This window comes from Narcine bancroftii, chromosome 8 (genome assembly GCF_036971445.1).
Source record: "Narcine bancroftii isolate sNarBan1 chromosome 8, sNarBan1.hap1, whole genome shotgun sequence".
In the NCBI taxonomy this organism is placed as follows: domain Eukaryota; kingdom Metazoa; phylum Chordata; class Chondrichthyes; order Torpediniformes; family Narcinidae; genus Narcine; species Narcine bancroftii.
The window spans coordinates 26,811,463-26,830,454 of record NC_091476.1 but is presented as its reverse complement, the minus strand read 5'-3'; the positions used below and the strand labels follow the sequence as shown (position 1 = coordinate 26,830,454).

Below are 18,992 nucleotides of genomic sequence, written 5' to 3'. Positions count from 1 at the left end.
GAAATGCTGAACTGTAGTTGATAAAGAGCATTCTGATGTATGCATCTTTGCTATCCAGGATTTCCAGGGCTTTGTGTAGAGACAGTGATATGGCATCTTGTTGCAATAATAGGTGAACTGGAGTGGATGCAAGTCGCTGATCAGACAGGAGCTGATCTACTTCAACACCGCCCTCTAAAAACACTTCATCACTGTTGATGTGAGTGCCACTGGGTGATAATCAAGCACACAGGTTACCACAGTTTTCTTGGGCACCAGTATGATTGATGCCTTTTTGAAACAGATGGGTACCATGCCCTGCCAGAGTGAGAAGTTGAAGATAGCCATGAATACATTGGTCAGCTGATCAGCACAGATTTTTAATACTCGACCAGGTACTCTGTCCGGACTGGATGCTCTCCTCAGATTCCCTCTCCTGAAGGCAGCCCACACATCATCCTAAGAAACAGACAGAAGAGGGTCATCTGGGAATGTAGGAACGCACAGTAGTGGTTCTTCCTTCTTCTTATGGTCATATTGGGCATGGAAGACATTGAGTTCACCTGGGAGTGAAGCTTTGATGTTTCTTACTGCAACAGATTTGGGTTTGTAGCAAATTATGTCACTAAGACCCTGCTACAGCTGTCAGGTATCCTTCGTTGTTTCTATTTTCACCTGGAAACACTACTTTTCCCACGAAATGGCTTTCCACAGGTCATGTCTGCTCCTTCTGTACTGTTCCGGCTGTCAGCAGGTTCCAGATTTCATTGTTTATCCAGGGCAGGGGTTCTCAAGCTTTTTAGACCATTGACCCCTTTTTGGAATCCTTGATCCCTCATAGATCCCCAGGCATGTACAGAAATCGAAATAGATAAATGATTGATTAAGTAGACGTGCAGTTTCCATATGCATTAGTGAGGGAAACTGCATACCATATGCATGGTATCTAGGCCTCCCAGCAACAACCCAAACTTTTACAGCACCCAATCACCCCAATCATTAAGTAACAAATCTGTAAATTAAGCAAGTAAGTGATTACAAAACCAGTGCTCTAACCACTGAGCCAGCGAAACCTCCATGTGTGGGGAATGGTTGAGATGCTGGATGGGCTGCCAAAGAAACAATGTTCCCTCTAAGTTTTAGTAGTCAGTGTTTGCAAAAATTTTAAGATGTGCAATTTTTTTTTCCTGTGACAAAAGTATGTGCGCTCTGAATGCTTGTGCAAATGTAAACTTGAAATTGTTTCAAGATAATTTTGGCACAGCCTATCTCTCATGGCTAATAAAACTGTATTGGCATGTTCTAATCTAATACTAATATATTAATGTTCTAATATAATACTAATGTAATATAATGTTATACTAGTAATTTAATAATGTAATACTAATATAATACTAATGTACTAATATAAAACTGTATTGGCATGTTCTAAGATAATACAGTACAAGTATGATTGCATTCTATGAAGTAACATATTTAGTTAAGATTTTATTCTACACTTTGAACCACTTTGTTCAATTTGTTATTCCATTAAATAAAATATCAATGAGTATTTTCAAATGAGATATTCGAAAAACTGACTAGTTAACAGAAACAGTTTGCTAAGAGATTATTTTCAATAAATATAATTATTAATTACTACATTATTTTAGGTAACTAACCTTTTGTGTGCACATTAATTCCCTTTGTGCACTGGTTGCAAAATGCATATTTTCGTGCACAAGTACACAGCAGTGGAACAGCGGAAGCAAACTGCCTTTTTTAACTTGGATGTTGTTGAGCCACTCAAGAGTTGATGAAGATTTACTCCATCAGGCAAATGCAGAATGTTCTATTATGTTTCTAATATCCTTATGTCTGGTGAGATAGTCAGAAATGAGTCAGTTAGCACAGGATATTTAGCTTCTGATCTGAACTAGTAGCTGTAATATTTACAGTAAAAGTCCAACTATCTGGATGCCAGAAATTTGGACCACCCAGGAATCTGGACTTTACGAAAAATCTCAAGCATTTTAAGATTTATGGGCTTTTGGGTGCGTGCGCGCGCACGTGTGTGCATTCGGAAGCCCAAAGGCAGCAAGCAACCATGCATATGGTATACAGTTTCCTTCACTAATGCATATTTTTCTTTAAAACTGCGCATTTTGATAAATGAAGCATGCCATATTTCCTAATGAATAAAATATCAAGATTTGCCTGTACAATTCTATTTTATTCCTCCTTAAATTTGAATTTTAAAAGTACTGCCTGAGAATCCAGAATATCTGAAAATCCAGACCAGTCCAAACCCTGAGCAGTACAGATTTTTAGCGTTCTACTGTATGTGGTTTGTTCAGTTTAGTTTCTGGTCAATGATGATCCCTCAGGATTTTGAAACTCATTTATGATTGATCTTTTATTGGGGAGATGGTACTTGCCCAGCACTCCTGTGGAATAAATGTTACCTGAAGTACATTGACTAGATCTACCTGCATGGACTGCACTATTTGCTGAGGAATCGTGAATACAATTGACCATTGTCAATTGTCTGTCAACTTCTTCTCATCAGTGGGAATCAGAGAGAAGGTAGGAATAGGGAATTGAAGTTGAATGATCAGCCATGATTGAATATTGAATAGTGGAGAAGGTTTCAAGTGCTGAATTGCCTTATCCAGCTCCTATTTTCTATGTTCCTATGTTTTAATGCCAGATTAGTTTAAAATTGTGGACTAATGACAGTTTTTAAATGACAAATATTCAGTTTTTATGTGATTGCCATTACTATGTCCAGTTGCTTTTTTCTTTCTAAATTCCAAATTAATGACTGAATTTACATTTCACAGCACCCCTGGTGGGATTTAAACTCAAATCTCTGGATTGTTATCCAGGACTCTGGATTATTGGTCTGGTAATTTAACTACTATAGCACCCAGTATCCCTGTCTATTATGATATAATGACTACCACAGCTTTTGAATTCCCAAACCTCCTTCAGATTAGAATACCATGCAAGAGATTGTGAAAATGGGTTCTCATTTGTATGGGAAGAAGTACAAAGAAGCAATCCACTGGAGGTTGCGTGCCAAGTGTACATTCTCTGTGTTCCAAAGTGACCGAACTCTCTCAACGGGCCCTGCCATTAGTATTCATGTACTTTGGTGCATGTGAAGACACTGCATACTATTCTCCAACGTTTTCATTCAGGCATTACTTTAGAAGCAGCCTTTGTTTCCCTTTCCTGTCCTCAACTGGCATCATAAAGGCATCACAAAGTGAAGAGAGGAAATTTGTATCCCCATGCTAGTTTTCTTGTTGACTGAATTTCAAAATCAATTCCAGATCTGTCCAGCCTAAATCCACAGGTAGTGCTGTTTGAACCAATAGTTTGTGTTTAATGAATTCCACAGAGGGACTCAGGATTTCCTCAGGCAACTGTCTCATCTTTTTTCTCAAGCCTTCTTTATATGAAAAACAGCTAAGTAACAGTCCCTCACATGAAAGTGGGTTAAGTGAGAGGTTGCAGTAGTTGGAGAGCTTCTTTTATGTGTTCTGTCAAACATTTTTAACTTTGTGTTCCCACTGAGGAAAAAGAAGGCAATGCTTTGGTCAGTTTGCACATAGGCTTCACAATCAAATCACATCGATGACAAATAATGAGGAGTGCTTGTGGATTTTTGCTTTCAGCTTTTTGTCTGGTGCAGAAGCAGGCAAGGTGCTTGTGCTTTGAAACTGTGAAAATTTTCAAAATAATTGAAGAAGGTGAAGAGTCCAAGCATTTTCAGGGGATGGAAATAAAAAAAAATGTTGTAGGCTTTGACTTTAATGTGATCAAGGTAAAGGGGCAGATTTTCCAACAAGATTCCCGAGCTCATGAGTGCGAAATTAGTGGAGGAGATTGTTTATTTCCGCATGCTTTGGGCTCATTCTTGCAGGAAAATCTTGCTCCTAGTGATTCAGCAAAGACTTGGCTGGGCCAAGTTTTTTATAACTATAGGTGGCTGGCATGACACCTGAGTAACCTTCATAGATGATAAGACACAGGGATTGCTTCACTGAGATGTTTCATTGTCTCAATACCAGTCTGCTCAAGCAAGGCTTCAATGGTGCTTGATAAGAGGAAGGCATGGATACTTTGGTTACAGGTTCATGGATTAACAAGCTAACATTGAGAAAGATTGATGCACAGTAACTAAATACAGCTGCAAAGATCTCATAAAGAGGACCAAAGGATGAAACATAAATTCTTCAGCATTCATGTACATTCTCAAGTGGAGCAATTTTATGTACTATGTGTCAAATGCCTTGCCTTTTGGTTTAGGCTATTAACCACACCTAAAAGATACAGCAATGAGCTCTCTGAACCCTTCTCCATTAACAATGGCGTGAAGCAAGGCTGTGTTCTCGCACCAACCCTCTTTTCAATCTTCTTCAGCATGATGCTGAACCAAGCCATGAAAGACCCCAACAATGAAGACGCTGTTTACATCCGGTACCGCACGGATGGCAGTCTCTTCAATCTGAGGCGCCTGCAAGCTCACACCAAGACACAAGAGAAACTTGTCCGTGAACTACTCTTTGCAGATGATGCCGCTTTAGTTGCCCATTCAGAGCCAGCTCTTCAGCGCTTGACGTCCTGCTTTGCGGAAACTGCCAAAATGTTTGGCCTGGAAGTCAGCCTGAAGAAAACTGAGGTCCTCCATCAGCCAGCTCCCCACCATGACTACCAGCCCCCCCACATCTCCATCGGGCACACAAAACTCAAAACGGTCAACCAGTTTACCTATCTCGGCTGCACCATTTCATCAGATGCAAGGATCGACAATGAGATAGACAACAGACTCGCCAAGGCAAATAGCGTCTTTGGAAGACTACACAAAAGAGTCTGGAAAAACAACCAACTGAAAAACCTCACAAAGATAAGCGTATACAGAGCCATTGTCATACCCACACTCCTGTTCGGCTCCGAATCATGGGTCCTCTACCGGCACCACCTACGGCTCCTAGAACGCTTCCACCAGCGTTGTCTCCGCTCCATCCTCAACATCCATTGGAGCGCTTACACCCCTAACGTCGAAGTACTCGAGATGGCAGAGGTCGACAGCATCGAGTCCACGCTGCTGAAGATCCAGCTGCGCTGGATGGGTCACGTCTCCAGAATGGAGGACCATCGCCTTCCCAAGATCGTGTTATATGGCGAGCTCTCCACTGGCCACCGTGACAGAGGTGCACCAAAGAAAAGGTACAAGGACTGCCTAAAGAAATCTCTTGGTGCCTGCCACATTGACCACCGCCAGTGGGCTAATAACGCCTCAAACCGTGCATCTTGGCGCCTCACAGTTTGGCGGGCAGCAACCTCCTTTGAAGAAGACCGCAGAGCCCACCTCACTGACAAAAGGCAAAGGAGGAAAAACCCAACACCCAACCCCAACCCACCAATTTTCCCTTGCAACCGCTGCAATCGTGTCTGCCTGTCCCGCATCGGACTTGTCAGCCACAAACGAGCCTGCAGCTGACGTGGACTTTTTACCCCCTCCATAAATCTTCGTCCGCGAAGCCAAGCCAAAGAAAAAAAGTTGGAGATCGTCAGCACTGTACATTTGAGGTACAGTTCCTTGTTTATCAGCCTTCTGTTCCCACCATCTGCTCAACGCAGACCCTGTTACACATATCCGTTACATAGTTTCTCTGAGACAGGCCAGCCTCTTAACTCTTCACTTGAAATCTAACTAAGGCTGAAGTACTCCTTCCAATTTCATCTCTGTCACAAAGTCTAAGTAAGGCAGGGCCCCAATGTCCCCATTTCCACGATCTCACTAAGAACAATGCCCTTTTTGCCATTCCAGTAGTCAGGGTGTCATGAACAATAATGGCACTGACAGATAATGTTGTTGAGGTAAGATCTGGGAGATTTCTATGGAACACTGGGCCCATTGGAGAGGCAAGTGTTGCATATTGAGTACCACAGCTCTTGGCCTGTATTTGTTGGAATTCAGGAGAATGAGGGAGATTTCATTGAAACATTTCGAATGTTGAAAACCATGGGCAGAGTAGATGTAGAAAGGTTGTTTTCCATGGTGAGAGAGTTTAGGACAAGAAGGCACAACTTCAGGATTGAAGGGCATCCCCTTAGAACAGTGCTGCAGAGGAATTTCTTCAGCAAGAGGGTGGTAAATCTGTTGAACTTCTTGCCACAGGCGATTGTGGAGACCAAATCAATGGATGAAATTTAAGACAGAGATTGATAGGTTCTTGATTAGTTAGGGCATCAAAGTTTATAGGGAGAAGGCTGGGCAATGGGGCTGAGTGGGGAAACAGATCAGCTCTTGATCAAGTGGTAGGGCCTATGTCTTATGGTCCTAAATTCCTTTCATTGCAGCCACAACCTAACTAATAGCATAGCAGAAGTACCTTTATGAGGAGATCAGCAGGGAGGCAAGAAGACTACTGACTCCTCTTCAACATACATTATAAGCAGTGGCAGTATTTTTGCAAAAGGAGAACATTACAAAATCTGTGTTAATATATTATAACATCTCTGTAAAAATGACAATGAGATTTCAGCTTAATTTACACAATTAGCAGAAAGTTTTAGTGAGCATTGCCAATGCTGTTCACTCCTACTCTCATTCGTTCCACTAAAAATTGTCACTATGCAGGCACAAAAGAAAATCTGTGATTGGAAACTTTGAAAAGATCTACAGCTCAAAAAGATTTTCTCTAACTTCTAATTCTTGTTCTTTTGAATATTTATGCTAATTTTATAGTCATTAGAGTTGTTGAAGTGTCCGTGATATGATCAGGGATCTGTCCATGGAGGAGTTCTCGTAGTTAGAAGAAACTGAATTAATTCCAGCAGATGTATGCCACAAACTCTGAGCGGCTTCCAAAGAAGGTGCCAGTTTAACTGCATGGGGCCTTAGCCCAGAGTCTCCATTTGCATTTACCACCAAAGCAGTAGAAGTTTTAAACTGACAGATCCAGGTGCAAGGAAGGCCATTAAAAATGGTGGTAATATTTAGCTTCAGAAACAAGAGATAGTCATGGTTGAACACTCATTCTCTGTGCTCCATTCCATAAAACACATAATGTCCAGACGGCATTATCAGTGACCTCTCCAGTTTCTGTTAGCCCACCCTCCATTCTGCCTCCCTTACCTTTCCTTTCCTCCATATCTCCACCCCTTTCCCTCTCCATTCACAGAACCATCCTTCCTCCCTGCTTGCTGGTGTGTCCTCCCTCCCTTATCCACCTATTTACTCCTGCCTTTGGGATTCTGCTCCTCCTCTTGCCCTTCCCCCGCCATTATGTTTTGGCACCCCTGCCTACATTTTATTCATACCTTGATGAAGGGCTCAAGCCTGAAACATTGCTTATGTATCTTTATCTTTGCTACTTAAAGTACACTGCTTGACCTGCTGAGTTTCCCCAGCTGTTAGATTTAAGGGGAAAAAAACTAAATATCTTTTATAAAGACTGAACACTTGCAGAACAAAACAATAACTTTTTTTTCTCTATAATTATGCATAGATCCCAGCAGTGCAAGCATTTGTGAGTGCTGAGTGTTGTCATTTTGGCCATGCCCTAATTGATGGACTCCTCATGGAGTCAATTGTTGGAATATGAGCTGCCGCTGTTTCCTAGCAGGTATGCTGGCATATGTGCCTGGTGAACCTACATCAGGTTTGATCTGGTATAGGTTCAATAACACCATTCATTTTAACAGAGAAGAGGTCATTTACACTTGTAAAATTAATTGAATTAATTTGAATTAATTGAACTTATTTGTATTAAATGTCTTTTGATCATTCACTTTCATATTTTTTAAAATAACATTCACACAAACTTATTTAAATCTTAACTATACTTGGATGCTTTTTTAATGGCTATGAACATCATAGAAAGCCAAATGGCTCTAACCATTGGTTCAGCCCACTGTTTTGGATTTTTAAAAATTCTTGAAAAAAATTTGACATATAACACAGTAACGGGCCATTTCGGCCCACAAGTCTGTGCTGCCCAATTGCACCCATTTCACCTACACCCCTGGTACATTTCAAACGGTGGGAGAAAACCAGAGCTCCTGGGGAAAGCCCACACATGGGGATATCGCACAAACTCCTTATAGACATTGTGGGATTCGAACCCTGGTCCCAATCACTGGTGCTGTAAAGGTGATGTACTATACTAACTGTGCTGCCCCTTAATTATTAGGTCTCAAATCACTTTGGTAGGATCAAGGCTTTGTCCTGCAGGCCAGACCGAGCTTTGTGGAGGAGATTTGAATGGGAAATTGTGCAAAATTATGAGTAGCTTTGCCGGTGGAGACACTGTATAATAAATTCCATGCTCGTGTTTATTGTGGCAGACGGTGAATCTTATCTATTTTTTGATCGATCTAATTTGTATTTCATTAGGCATTTTCTAAGGCCTGTATTATGGTTCAATGCAAATTTCATTGCTGGAATTCACTAAGTCTATCAGCTGAAGGGAGCATCCTTTGGATTTTCTTATGAATTGCTGTAACATGGCCTCATTCCAAGTTTCCCGAATCTAATCAAACCACTCTACTCTGACAGGGGATCAATTGGAACTAATGCTTTAAAGAAATGGTTGGTAAAGGATACACTCTGGGTATTTCCCGACTGGACCATTTCAACAGCTCTTTTCGTTGAAATCCTAACTGCTTCCAGTCGTTTTGAATCGTTGTAATAATATGATCTCAATGCACATGCCAGAGCTGGGAGTAGAAATCCAGCTTTATCCTTAGATGGAGTTACCAATTGATGAGAAAAAATAGAGATAAGAAGATAGAGTTTGCCATTTATTTTAAATGAAATAAACCAATGATGGAGAATAGATAACATTTCAAGCCCACTTTCAAAGCTCTTCCTTCTGTCAATAAGTGCATTGTTGCAAAAAATTCAGCCAAAACATTTTTATCAGTAATATTACTAGAGGGAGGTTATAGATAAAGTTTAGATTGGATCTAAGAATGGAACCCATGTTTCTGAGTTAAGCATGTTTGATCTAAATGGATTCATTTGAAAACTATTTTGCCTTCCTGCAGCAGCCAACATTTTGAATATTATCACTATACACAACATTAAATGTGTTTCATGGTGATTGGTTTATTTAACAGCATGTATAATGAGATTGGGTGTTAGCTCCTTTTGGTGTTCACCAGGCTGAGCCCAGGAATGAAAGGGTTATCGTATGATGAACACTTGATGGCTCTTGCCCTGTACTCATTGGAATTGAGGGAGAATGAGGGAGACCGTCATTGATACATTTTGAATGTTGAAAGGCGTGGTCAGAATAAACATAGATAGGTTGTTTCCCATGGTGGGAGAGTTGAGAAGTAAAGGGCACAACTTCAGGATTGAAGGGCATCCACTTAGGGGGGGGGGTGGTGGGGGAGGAATTTCTTCAGCCAGAGGGTGGTTTGTTGCTATAGGTGGTTGTGGAGGCCAAGTCATTGGATATATTTGAGAGTAAAGATTGATGTTCTTGATAGCCAGGGCATCAAAGGATATGGGGAGAAGGCTTGGCAGAGGGGCTGTGGGAAAATGAGTCAGCTCATGATTAAATGGCGGGCAGACTCAATAGACTGAATAGCCTATTTCTGCTCCATTTTATGGACTTCTGGCATCAATAAAGCACGTTTAAATGAAAGTATAATTATGCAGTCGAGGAGAAGAAGGTCATGCAAACCAAAGCCTTGAAGTCGAGACTGGTTTATTACACAGGCCGTCACATTTATATGGGCCCCAGGCACTGACGTCAGGGTGCTATGTCATCGGAATGCCGGCCTGAGATCGGCCGGCGTTCCTGCCACAGTTCACCATCTTCCCGTTGTGCAGGAGGTCACCTGGGATGACAGTCAGTGTCATCCCCAGGTTTGCGTGATCGCAGCCTTCATTGGCAATTTTGTGAGCTGGTCTGCGTCTCCGTGCACAGGTCGCTACAACAACATAAAAAAACTGTACTCAAGAAATGATACATATAGAAAAGTGAGAAATGTAAACAAACTGATTGTGCAAGACAGAAAAAAAAATCAGTAATAAATAATATGCAAAGTAAGAGCCCTTAAATGAGTCCCTGGTTAAGTTTGTCATTGAGGAGTCTGATGCTGGAGAGGCTGTTCCTTAACCTGATGGTTCGAGTCTTGTGGCACCTATATGTCTTTCAAGATGGTAGCAGTGAGAACAGACCATGTCCTAGATGGTGTGGATCCTTGATGATTGCTGTTGCTCTCTGTCAGCAGCATTCTATGTAAATTTTCTCAATGATGGGGAGAGTTTTGCCTGTACTGGGCTGTGTCCACTACATTTTGAAGGGCTTTCCACTCAGAGGTTTTCATACTTCCTATCAGGTCATGATGCAGCCGATCAGCACAACTTCCACTACACACATCTGTAGAAGTTTGCCAAGATTTCCAATATCATACCAACGCTGCAAACTCCTGAGGAAATAGAAGCTCTGATGTGCTTTATTCAGGTAGACATTAGTGTGTTGAGTCCAGGAAAGGTCCTCTGAGATAGTGATTCCCAGGAATGTAAATTTGCCCACCCCCTCCACCCTGATCGTATATGATCCCAATGGATCGTGCATCTCTGATTTTCCTAAAGTCCACAATCAGTTCCTTGTTTTTGGTGACATTGAGTTCTTGTTAGTACACTATTCAGCCAAATGTTCCCTCTCCTTTCTGTATGCTCCTTTCATCTTCCCTTTTTATACAACCCACTACTGTGGAATTGTCACCAGATTTGTAGATGGTGTTATTGATGTACTGAGCCTCACAATCATAGGTGTAAAGTAGGGACTAAGTAGGCATCCCTGTGGTGTACCAGTACTGATAGAGATTGTGGAGGAGATGTGGTGGAAGAGCATAATAATAAAAAAAAAGATAATTTAGAGCAGTAAGTTTAATTAGTTGTAAATTAAATGTTCCAGATCTCCCGGAGTTTGCGCTGAAGATGGCTGCATGTGCGACGGAAGGCTTGTTTCTTCTCTGGACAGGACGGCTTTGTAAGGTGAGCCTGGTGGGCAGCTCGCTTCTTTGCCAGCAGCTCCTGGATTTCCTGGCTGTTTTCGTCAAACCAGTCCTTGTTTTTCCTGGAGGAGAAGCCCAGTACCTCTTCAGTGGATTGCAGTATGGTAGTCTTCAACTGATCCCAGAGGGTTTCAGGGGACGGGTCCGTGAGGCGGGTTGCATCGTCGAGTTTTGCTTTGAGGTTTGCCTGGAAGTTTCCTCTCGCTTCGTCTGACTGCAGGTTTCCAACATTGAACCTCTTTCTGGGGGCTTTGACTAGCCTCGCCAAACGAACCCAGCTCAGCGCGGACATTGGCGACTTCAGGGGTTTCTACGAGGCTCTAAAGGCTGTGTACGGCCCCTCACCCCAAGTCCAAAGCCCGCTGCGCAGCTCAGACGGCAAAGTCCTCCTCAGCGACAAGATCTCCATCCTCAACCGATGGTCAGAACACTTCCAATCTCTTTTCAGTGCCAACCGCTCAGTCCAAGATTCCGCCCTGCTCCAGCTCCCTCAACAGCCCCTAAGGCTAGAGCTGGATGAGGTTCCCACCCTGGATGAGACATATAAGGCAATCGAACAACTGAAAAGTGGCAAAGCAGCAGGTATGGATGGAATACCCCCAGAAGTCTGGAAGGCTGGCGGCAAAACTCTGCATGCCAAACTGCATGAGTTTTTCAAGCTTTGTTGGGACCAAGGTAAACTGCCTCAGGATCTTCGTGATGCCACCATCATCACCCTGTACAAAAACAAAGGCGAGAAATCAGACTGCTCAAACTACAGGGGAATCATGTTGCTCTCCATTGCAGGCAAAATCTTCGCTAGGATTCTACTAAATAGAATAATACCTAGTGTCGCCGAGAATATTCTCCCAGAATCACAGTGCGGCTTTCGCGCAAACAGAGGAACTACTGACATGGTCTTTGCCCTCAGACAGCTGCAAGAAAAGTGCAGAGAACAAAACAAAGGACTCTACATCACCTTTGTTGACCTCACCAAAGCCTTCGACACCGTGAGCAGGAAAGGGCTTTGGCAAATACTAGAGCGCATCGGATGTCCCCCAAAGTTCCTCAACATGATTATCCAACTGCACGAAAACCAACAAGGTCGGGTCAGATACAGCAATGAGCTCTCTGAACCCTTCTCCATTAACAATGGCGTGAAGCAAGGCTGTGTTCTCGCACCAACCCTCTTTTCAATCTTCTTCAGCATGATGCTAAACCAAGCCATGAAAGACCCCAACAATGAAGACGCTGTTTACATCCGGTACCGCACGGATGGCAGTCTCTTCAATCTGAGGCGCCTGCAAGCTCACACCAAGACACAAGAGAAACTTGTCCGTGAACTACTCTTTGCAGACGATGCCGCTTTAGTTGCCCATTCAGAGCCAGCTCTTCAGCGCTTGACGTCCTGCTTTGCGGAAACTGCCAAAATGTTTGGCCTGGAAGTCAGCCTGAAGAAAACTGAGGTCCTCCATCAGCCAGCTCCCCACCATGATTAGCAGCCCCCCCACATCTCCATCGGGCACACAAAACTCAAAACGGTCAACCAGTTTACCTATCTCGGCTGCACCATTTCATCAGATGCAAGGATCGACAATGAGATAGACAACAGACTCGCCAAGGCAAATAGCGCCTTTGGAAGACTACACAAAAGAGTCTGGAAAAACAACCAACTGAAAAACCTCACAAAGATAAGCGTATACAGAGCCGTTGTCATACCCACACTCCTGTTCGGCTCCGAATCATGGGTCCTCTACCGGCACCACCTACGGCTCCTAGAACGCTTCCACCAGCGTTGTCTCCGCTCCATCCTCAACATCCATTGGAGCGCTTACATCCCTAACGTCGAAGTACTCAAGATGGCAGAGGTCGACAGCATCGAGTCCACACTGCTGAAGATCCAGCTGCGCTGGATGGGTCACGTCTCCAGAATGGAGGACCATCGCCTTCCCAAGATCGTGTTATATGGTGAGCTCTCCACTGGCCACCGTGACAGAGGTGCACCAAAGAAAAGGTACAAGGACTGCCTAAAGAAATCTCTTGGTGCCTGCCACATTGACCACCGCTAGTGGGCTGATAACGCCTCAAACCGTGCATCTTGGCGCCTCACAGTTTGGCGGGCAGCAACCTCCTTTGAAGAAGACCGCAGAGCCCACCTCACTGACAAAAGGCAAAGGAGGAAAAACCCAACACCCAACCCCAACCAACCAATTTTCCCCTGCAACCGCTGCAATCGTGTCTGCCTGTCCCGCATCGGACTTGTCAGCCACAAACGAGCCTGCAGCTGACGTGGACTTTTTACCCCCTCCATAAATCTTCGTCCGTGAAGCCAAGCCAAAGAAGAGAAATGTTCCAGATATTTTGCAGGTTACTAGCAATCCCATTTTAAAGGCCATTAGAGTTTTAGTAGTGTTGGAAGTTATTGGTAATTCCCAGAATTCACTGAAAAGATAAAGGCAGATCAGCCAAACATCTCAACTTTTTGAAAAATGATTTGCCAATCAAACATAGAGAGTGTTGTGAATAAGGCGATGTCAGGGAAAAAGAATGAAGAAGTTGAAATGAGTGGAAAGCCTTTGATAGCAGAATCTGTAGGGCATTCCTGGGACATCTGCTCAGGATTCCATGCATTTTTTTACAATTTAGTTGCCCTAGATGAAAGTTCAATCTATTATTTTGGTCACCCCCAAGGTTAATAAGTGAATTCAATTTTTTTTTTACACAAATTTCGTTCATTGGGAATCAATTGTTTGCTCAATTATAAAGTTTACTACTTTAAAATATTTACTTTAAAGTTATCTCTTTGGAGGCTTGGGCAGTGACAGAAAATCAAATTGCTCATGCGTGTATTTAAGCAGCGCAGGCTCGTGGGCCGGAAGGAGCTGTTACCATTCAACAAGATCATGGCGGATCTGTCCCTGGACTCAGCTCCACTTACCTGCCTGTTTGTTATTATCTTTAATTTCACTAATCTTCAAAAATCTCCTGACTTTTAATGAGGCAGAGTCTCATTCCACAGATTTCCACAGAGTCACTACTCTTTGGGAGAAGATATTCCCTCATCCTTCAAATCTCCAATAAGTATAGACCTGGGCTACTCAATTTTTCTTTCTCAGACAGCCCCTTCATTTCCAGAATCAACCTGGTGAACTTCATCTCCACCACTTCCATACTATGTTAAACCAAAGAATTAAGGGTTAAGTGGTAAAGGCAGGTAGGTGTAACTGAGTCCATGGCCAGGTCACTCATGATCTTATTAAATGATGGAGCAGGCTTGATGAGTTAGATGGCCTTCTCCTGCGCCTGTTTCTAAGAAGACCAGAAATGCACATGATTCTCCAGGAGCAGCGTCACTATTGCAGCAGAACCTCTCTGCTCTTTAATTCAATGGATTTAGTAACAAAAATATTCGTTGGTTACCTGCTGTTTCTGAAAACCAACTTCTTGTTAGCCAGGGCACTCCCAGGTCTATTTGCACAACAGCATGCTGCAAGTTTTCACTATTTAAATAATAGTCTGATCAACTATTTTTTTCAAACTAGATGACTCACATTTACAGACCCTGAATGCTGTTAGACTTACTCAATAGTCAGTCAAAGATCATATCTAGTTCTAGTCAAGTTATGAAATTAAGATTTTCTTATTATAGAGAGAAAGCAGAACATGTGTGGATCCAAATTCAATGAATGATATGACCATGTAGTATAGTTCATCCAATGTTATGACTAGATGGTTAATCTACTGATAACTAAAAGTAGAAGCTGCAAGGATATCGAGAATAAAATATTTGGAACAAGGAGAATAATTGTGCTAATTGTCAGTCTTTGTACGTTTTGGTGGTCAGTTGTATTTTCTTGGAAAATTTTGTTTATTTGATCCAAATCGACCCATGAACCTGTTGGAATTGCAATTGAAACTAAAAGCTACAAGTTAACCAAATAAGGATAACAACAGGATATATCTTTAAGAACATGATGAATAAACTATGTAAGCAGACATACATCTTCTAAGCTTTCTGTAGCAAATTGCTTTGCAGTCAAATACGATATATAGATTCAAGATTCCAGATTCCTTTCTTGTAATGTAATAGTACAGAACACATAATATTACATGAAATTCCCTTCTTCCCGCTGTAAGGCAGGCAAAGATACGCCTTTACTGTTCTCCAGTGCTCCTTACAGTAAGAAAGATTCCCTTCAGAAATGCTCAGTGTCTGTGGATATACGAGGTTAATGAGGCATCCATTTCAATTCCCCGCTGCATTTTCTCGCCAACGTGCATGTCCATGGTCTCATGCACTGCTAGACTGAGACCACCTGCAAATTGGAGGAACAAGATCTCATCTTCCGTCTGGGCACCCTCCAACCAGATGGCATTAACCCCCTCTCCTATCCACCGCATCTTAGTCCTCCATCTCCTTTTCTCTAGTTCTCTCTCTCTCTTACGCTCTCTCTCTTTCTCTTCCCTTTCCCCCTCCATCTCCTTTCACAGAGCCAAAATCAATTCTCACCTTTCCTCTTATTGTATCCAATTAACACCTTTTATTTGTTGGTCTGGACTCCTCCCCATTCTTCCCCCTTTTTCTCCCCAGTTTATATTCAGGCACCTGCTTGCTTTTTGCTCATACCTTGAAGAAGGGCTCAGGCCCAACATGTCTCTAATATAGCTTCGCCTCCTATGGATGCTGAGAGACAGGCTGAGTTCTTCCAGCATTTACTGTGATTCTTTAAAAATTCTTCAAAGCAAAGCGAAAGGAATATTACCCAGTTCTTTTTCCCATGATTTGCAATGATTGTTTCTCCCATTTCAGTGTTGGTTCTATGCAAAGTAGTCCTTCCAGTTTTGAATCAAAATAAAAATATCTCTCAGTTACCATTTTGACTTGTGTGGATTTAGCAGGACTTCTAATGACTTTATGGCTGCCATCTAACACTCATGTAGTTTAGAAAATATGATATAGTCAGGCTGCTGACTATCATAAAGCCCTGCTTTCAAGGGCTTACATCATAAAGAGCTTGGATAGGTTGGGCACTTTTTTTCCTACAGTGAAGCAGGTTGAGGGGTGATTTATAAAATTATGAATGAATAGAAAAGTTCTGGGCTTTTTTTCAGGGTTGGGGAGTCTAAAATTAGAGGGCATAGGTTTAAGGCGAGAGGGGAAAGATTTTAAAAAGGGGGACACCTTTTCCACACACAATGTTTTTGAGCTGAAGTGGCAGAGGTGGGTACAGTTGAAATGTTTAAACCACATTTAAAAAGCTACACGGATAGGAAAGATTTCTAGGGAAATGGGTCAAATGCAGGCAAACGGGACTAGTTCAGGTAGACTCTGGTTGATATGGATGAATTGGACTAATGGATCTGTTTCCATGCTGAATAAGTCTAAGGCTCTTTGACTTTATGATTAGCATCATTTTACGTCCATTGCCATGGGAAAGAAAACATTAACATCGACTTGTTTCTGTTAACCTGCTCTCTTCTTCCCCCTCCTCTTCCCTTTCCCTTTCAAGTTCTCCTCCCTCCTTTCACCTAGCCATCACTCCTCCCCTTGATTGCTGTTGTCCCCTCCCTCCCTTCTCCACCTATCACCTCCTGCCTTTGCGACCATCCTTCCCCCGACCCTTTCGTTCAGAAGCTTGCCGACTTCTTTTCTATCCTTTCAGCTCTAGCCTGAAATATCAGTTATGTATCTTTACCTTGACTCTATAAAGGACACTACTTGACCTGCTGAGTTTCTCCAGCATTGTGCTTTTACTTCAACTACAGTGTCTACAGATTTCCGTGTTTTGCTTCTTACACCAGTTTTTTTTGTTGTCTTCCTCTGAAAAGCATCAGACGAGTGCTAGAATTACCAGGTGAAAGCAAGCTAGCTCTTAATGTGTTTGTATCTAATGCTAAGCAGAAGGATCCAGGTTCATGTAAAGACTTGTGACCAGAGTACAATTAAAGCTTGGTTGCAATTTATTTTCTGAGGCAGGTAACCAACTGCATCTAAACCTTAGAATCACTGACCTTTATTTTAACTTATACGAGTTTCTGGACCAGTGTATCCAATAGTTATGAATGCAGTAGATCTGGACACGATGGTCTCATAATTCTGCGGATGTTGCATTTTTGCTCTTGGCCTTGCTTTCTATCATTCCAGCAGACACACAGGAGGCTGCAGATGCTGAACTCGAAAGCTAACCACACACTGCTGAAGGCACTCAGCGAGTCAAGCAGCATAAAAGATCTCAGCTTGAAACATCCCCCATTGTTATTTGGTGGGCGATAGATAACACCCACCAATAAATTTTTCCCTTTGTTATTCTTTATCTCTACCCAAATGGACTCAACATTATGCTCTTTAGATCTTATATCATCCCTCACTACTGCCTGGAGCTCATCTTTGATTAAGAGTGCAACTCCACCTCCCTTACCATCCTGTCTATCTCTTTGCACCACCTGATACTCTTGAAAGTTTAAGGGTCACCTTGTAGCCATGTTTCTGTGATGGCTACCAAATCATAGGCATGGGTACCGATTTGCGCCTCAAGTTCACTAACCTTATTTCTAATATTGCGGGCATTCAGATAAAGTGCCCTTATGCTCTTTGTCCTTTTAATATCTAGTGACTTCTGTAACCTTTTCTTTTGATTTTTCTGCCCACTATTTTTCTTTGTAATTTTCTTAACACTATCATTGACCCGAAAACTCACTGCACCATCTGATTTTTTACTTTCTCCTCCCAATATTACTTTTCCTATTTTACTTTTCCTGGCCATTACTTTATCTTCCCTACCCTTTTCCCTATCACTCTGGTTCCCATACCCCTGGTGAATGGCTCAAAGATTGGTGTGAGAGGTGAGTTCCAATTCATGGGAAATTGGCACCAATATTGGTGAAGGAAGGAACTGTTCAAAGGGACGGGCTCCATCTGAACCATGATGGGACCTAGATCCTGGCAAATCACATAACTAAGACTGTGGACAGGACTTTAAACTAAATAGTAGGAGAGTGGGTTCAGCAGATTGACGAGGGATGGATGAAGTAAAAGAGAAGTGTGGAAAAAGTTAAAGCAAAAGTTAAAAATGAGAAAACTAAGAATAGAGGAGATAAGTGTAAAAAGGGAAAGATTAGCATATTTTAAAAGCATGATGGGTAGTTTAACTGAATGTCCATAGTATTCAAATCCAGGTCAGTGAACTTGTGTGGCACAAATCAGTGCAAAGAGGTATGTTTTAGCGGCCATTACAGAAATGTGGTTGCAGGGTGGAGAGGTTTAGGAATTAAATATCCAACAGGTAATAAGGAAGGACAGGCAAGGAGGTTGGGTAGAACAATTAGTTGAGGATGAGATCAGGGCAATAGTGTGAGATGATGTGTGATCTAATGGGAAAAATGTTGAGTCCACTTGGGTAGAGATTAGGAATAGTAAAGGAAAAAAAAAATCACTGGTGAGAGTTGTCTATAGGCCACCCAATTATAGCATTACTGTGGCAGAGGCAATAAACCAAGAAATATCAGAGGCATGAAAGGATTCAACAGGTGTTTTCATGAGGTACTTTAACATGCATATAGACTGGATAAATCAGGTTGGTCGAGGCAACCTTGAGGAAAACTTCATAGAATGTATAAGTGATGGCATTCTTGAACAGCATGTTACTGAACCTACAAGAACCTTTGGTCCTCTGCAATGAGACAGGTAAAAGTAACAATCTTGTAGTTAGGGATCCTCTTGGAAAAAGTGATCACAGTATGAATCAGTTTATCATACAAATGGAGGGTATAATAGTTTGGTCTAATACAAATGTATGATGCCTAAACAAAGGAAAGTACAAGGGGATGAAGGAGGAGTTGTCCAGATTAGACTGGGAATGCAGGATATATGGACAGACATTTGAGGAACAGTGGAGGTCTTTCAAAGACATTTTTAATGGTGCTCAACAAAAGTATATTCTGGTTAAAAGTAAGGACAGTAAGGTTGGGGACAGCCAGCCTTGGATAACTAAGGAGATCAAGGA

General features: G+C 42.2%; 1 long non-coding RNA gene across 1 annotated transcript in view; it reads right to left on the bottom strand.

The window, feature by feature from the left end:
* The window catches only part of LOC138741691 (uncharacterized), a 31,680-nt gene extending 15,779 nt beyond the window's left edge, over positions 1-15,901 (bottom strand). Inside the window, exons 1-2 of the long non-coding RNA XR_011343665.1 lie at positions 15,617-15,901; positions 1,641-1,836 (exon numbers count right to left, since the gene is read on the bottom strand). This is a non-coding gene — a long non-coding RNA (uncharacterized lncRNA). The remainder of the gene's footprint in view (positions 1-1,640; positions 1,837-15,616) is intronic.
* Between the last annotated feature and the right edge of the window lie 3,091 nt (positions 15,902-18,992).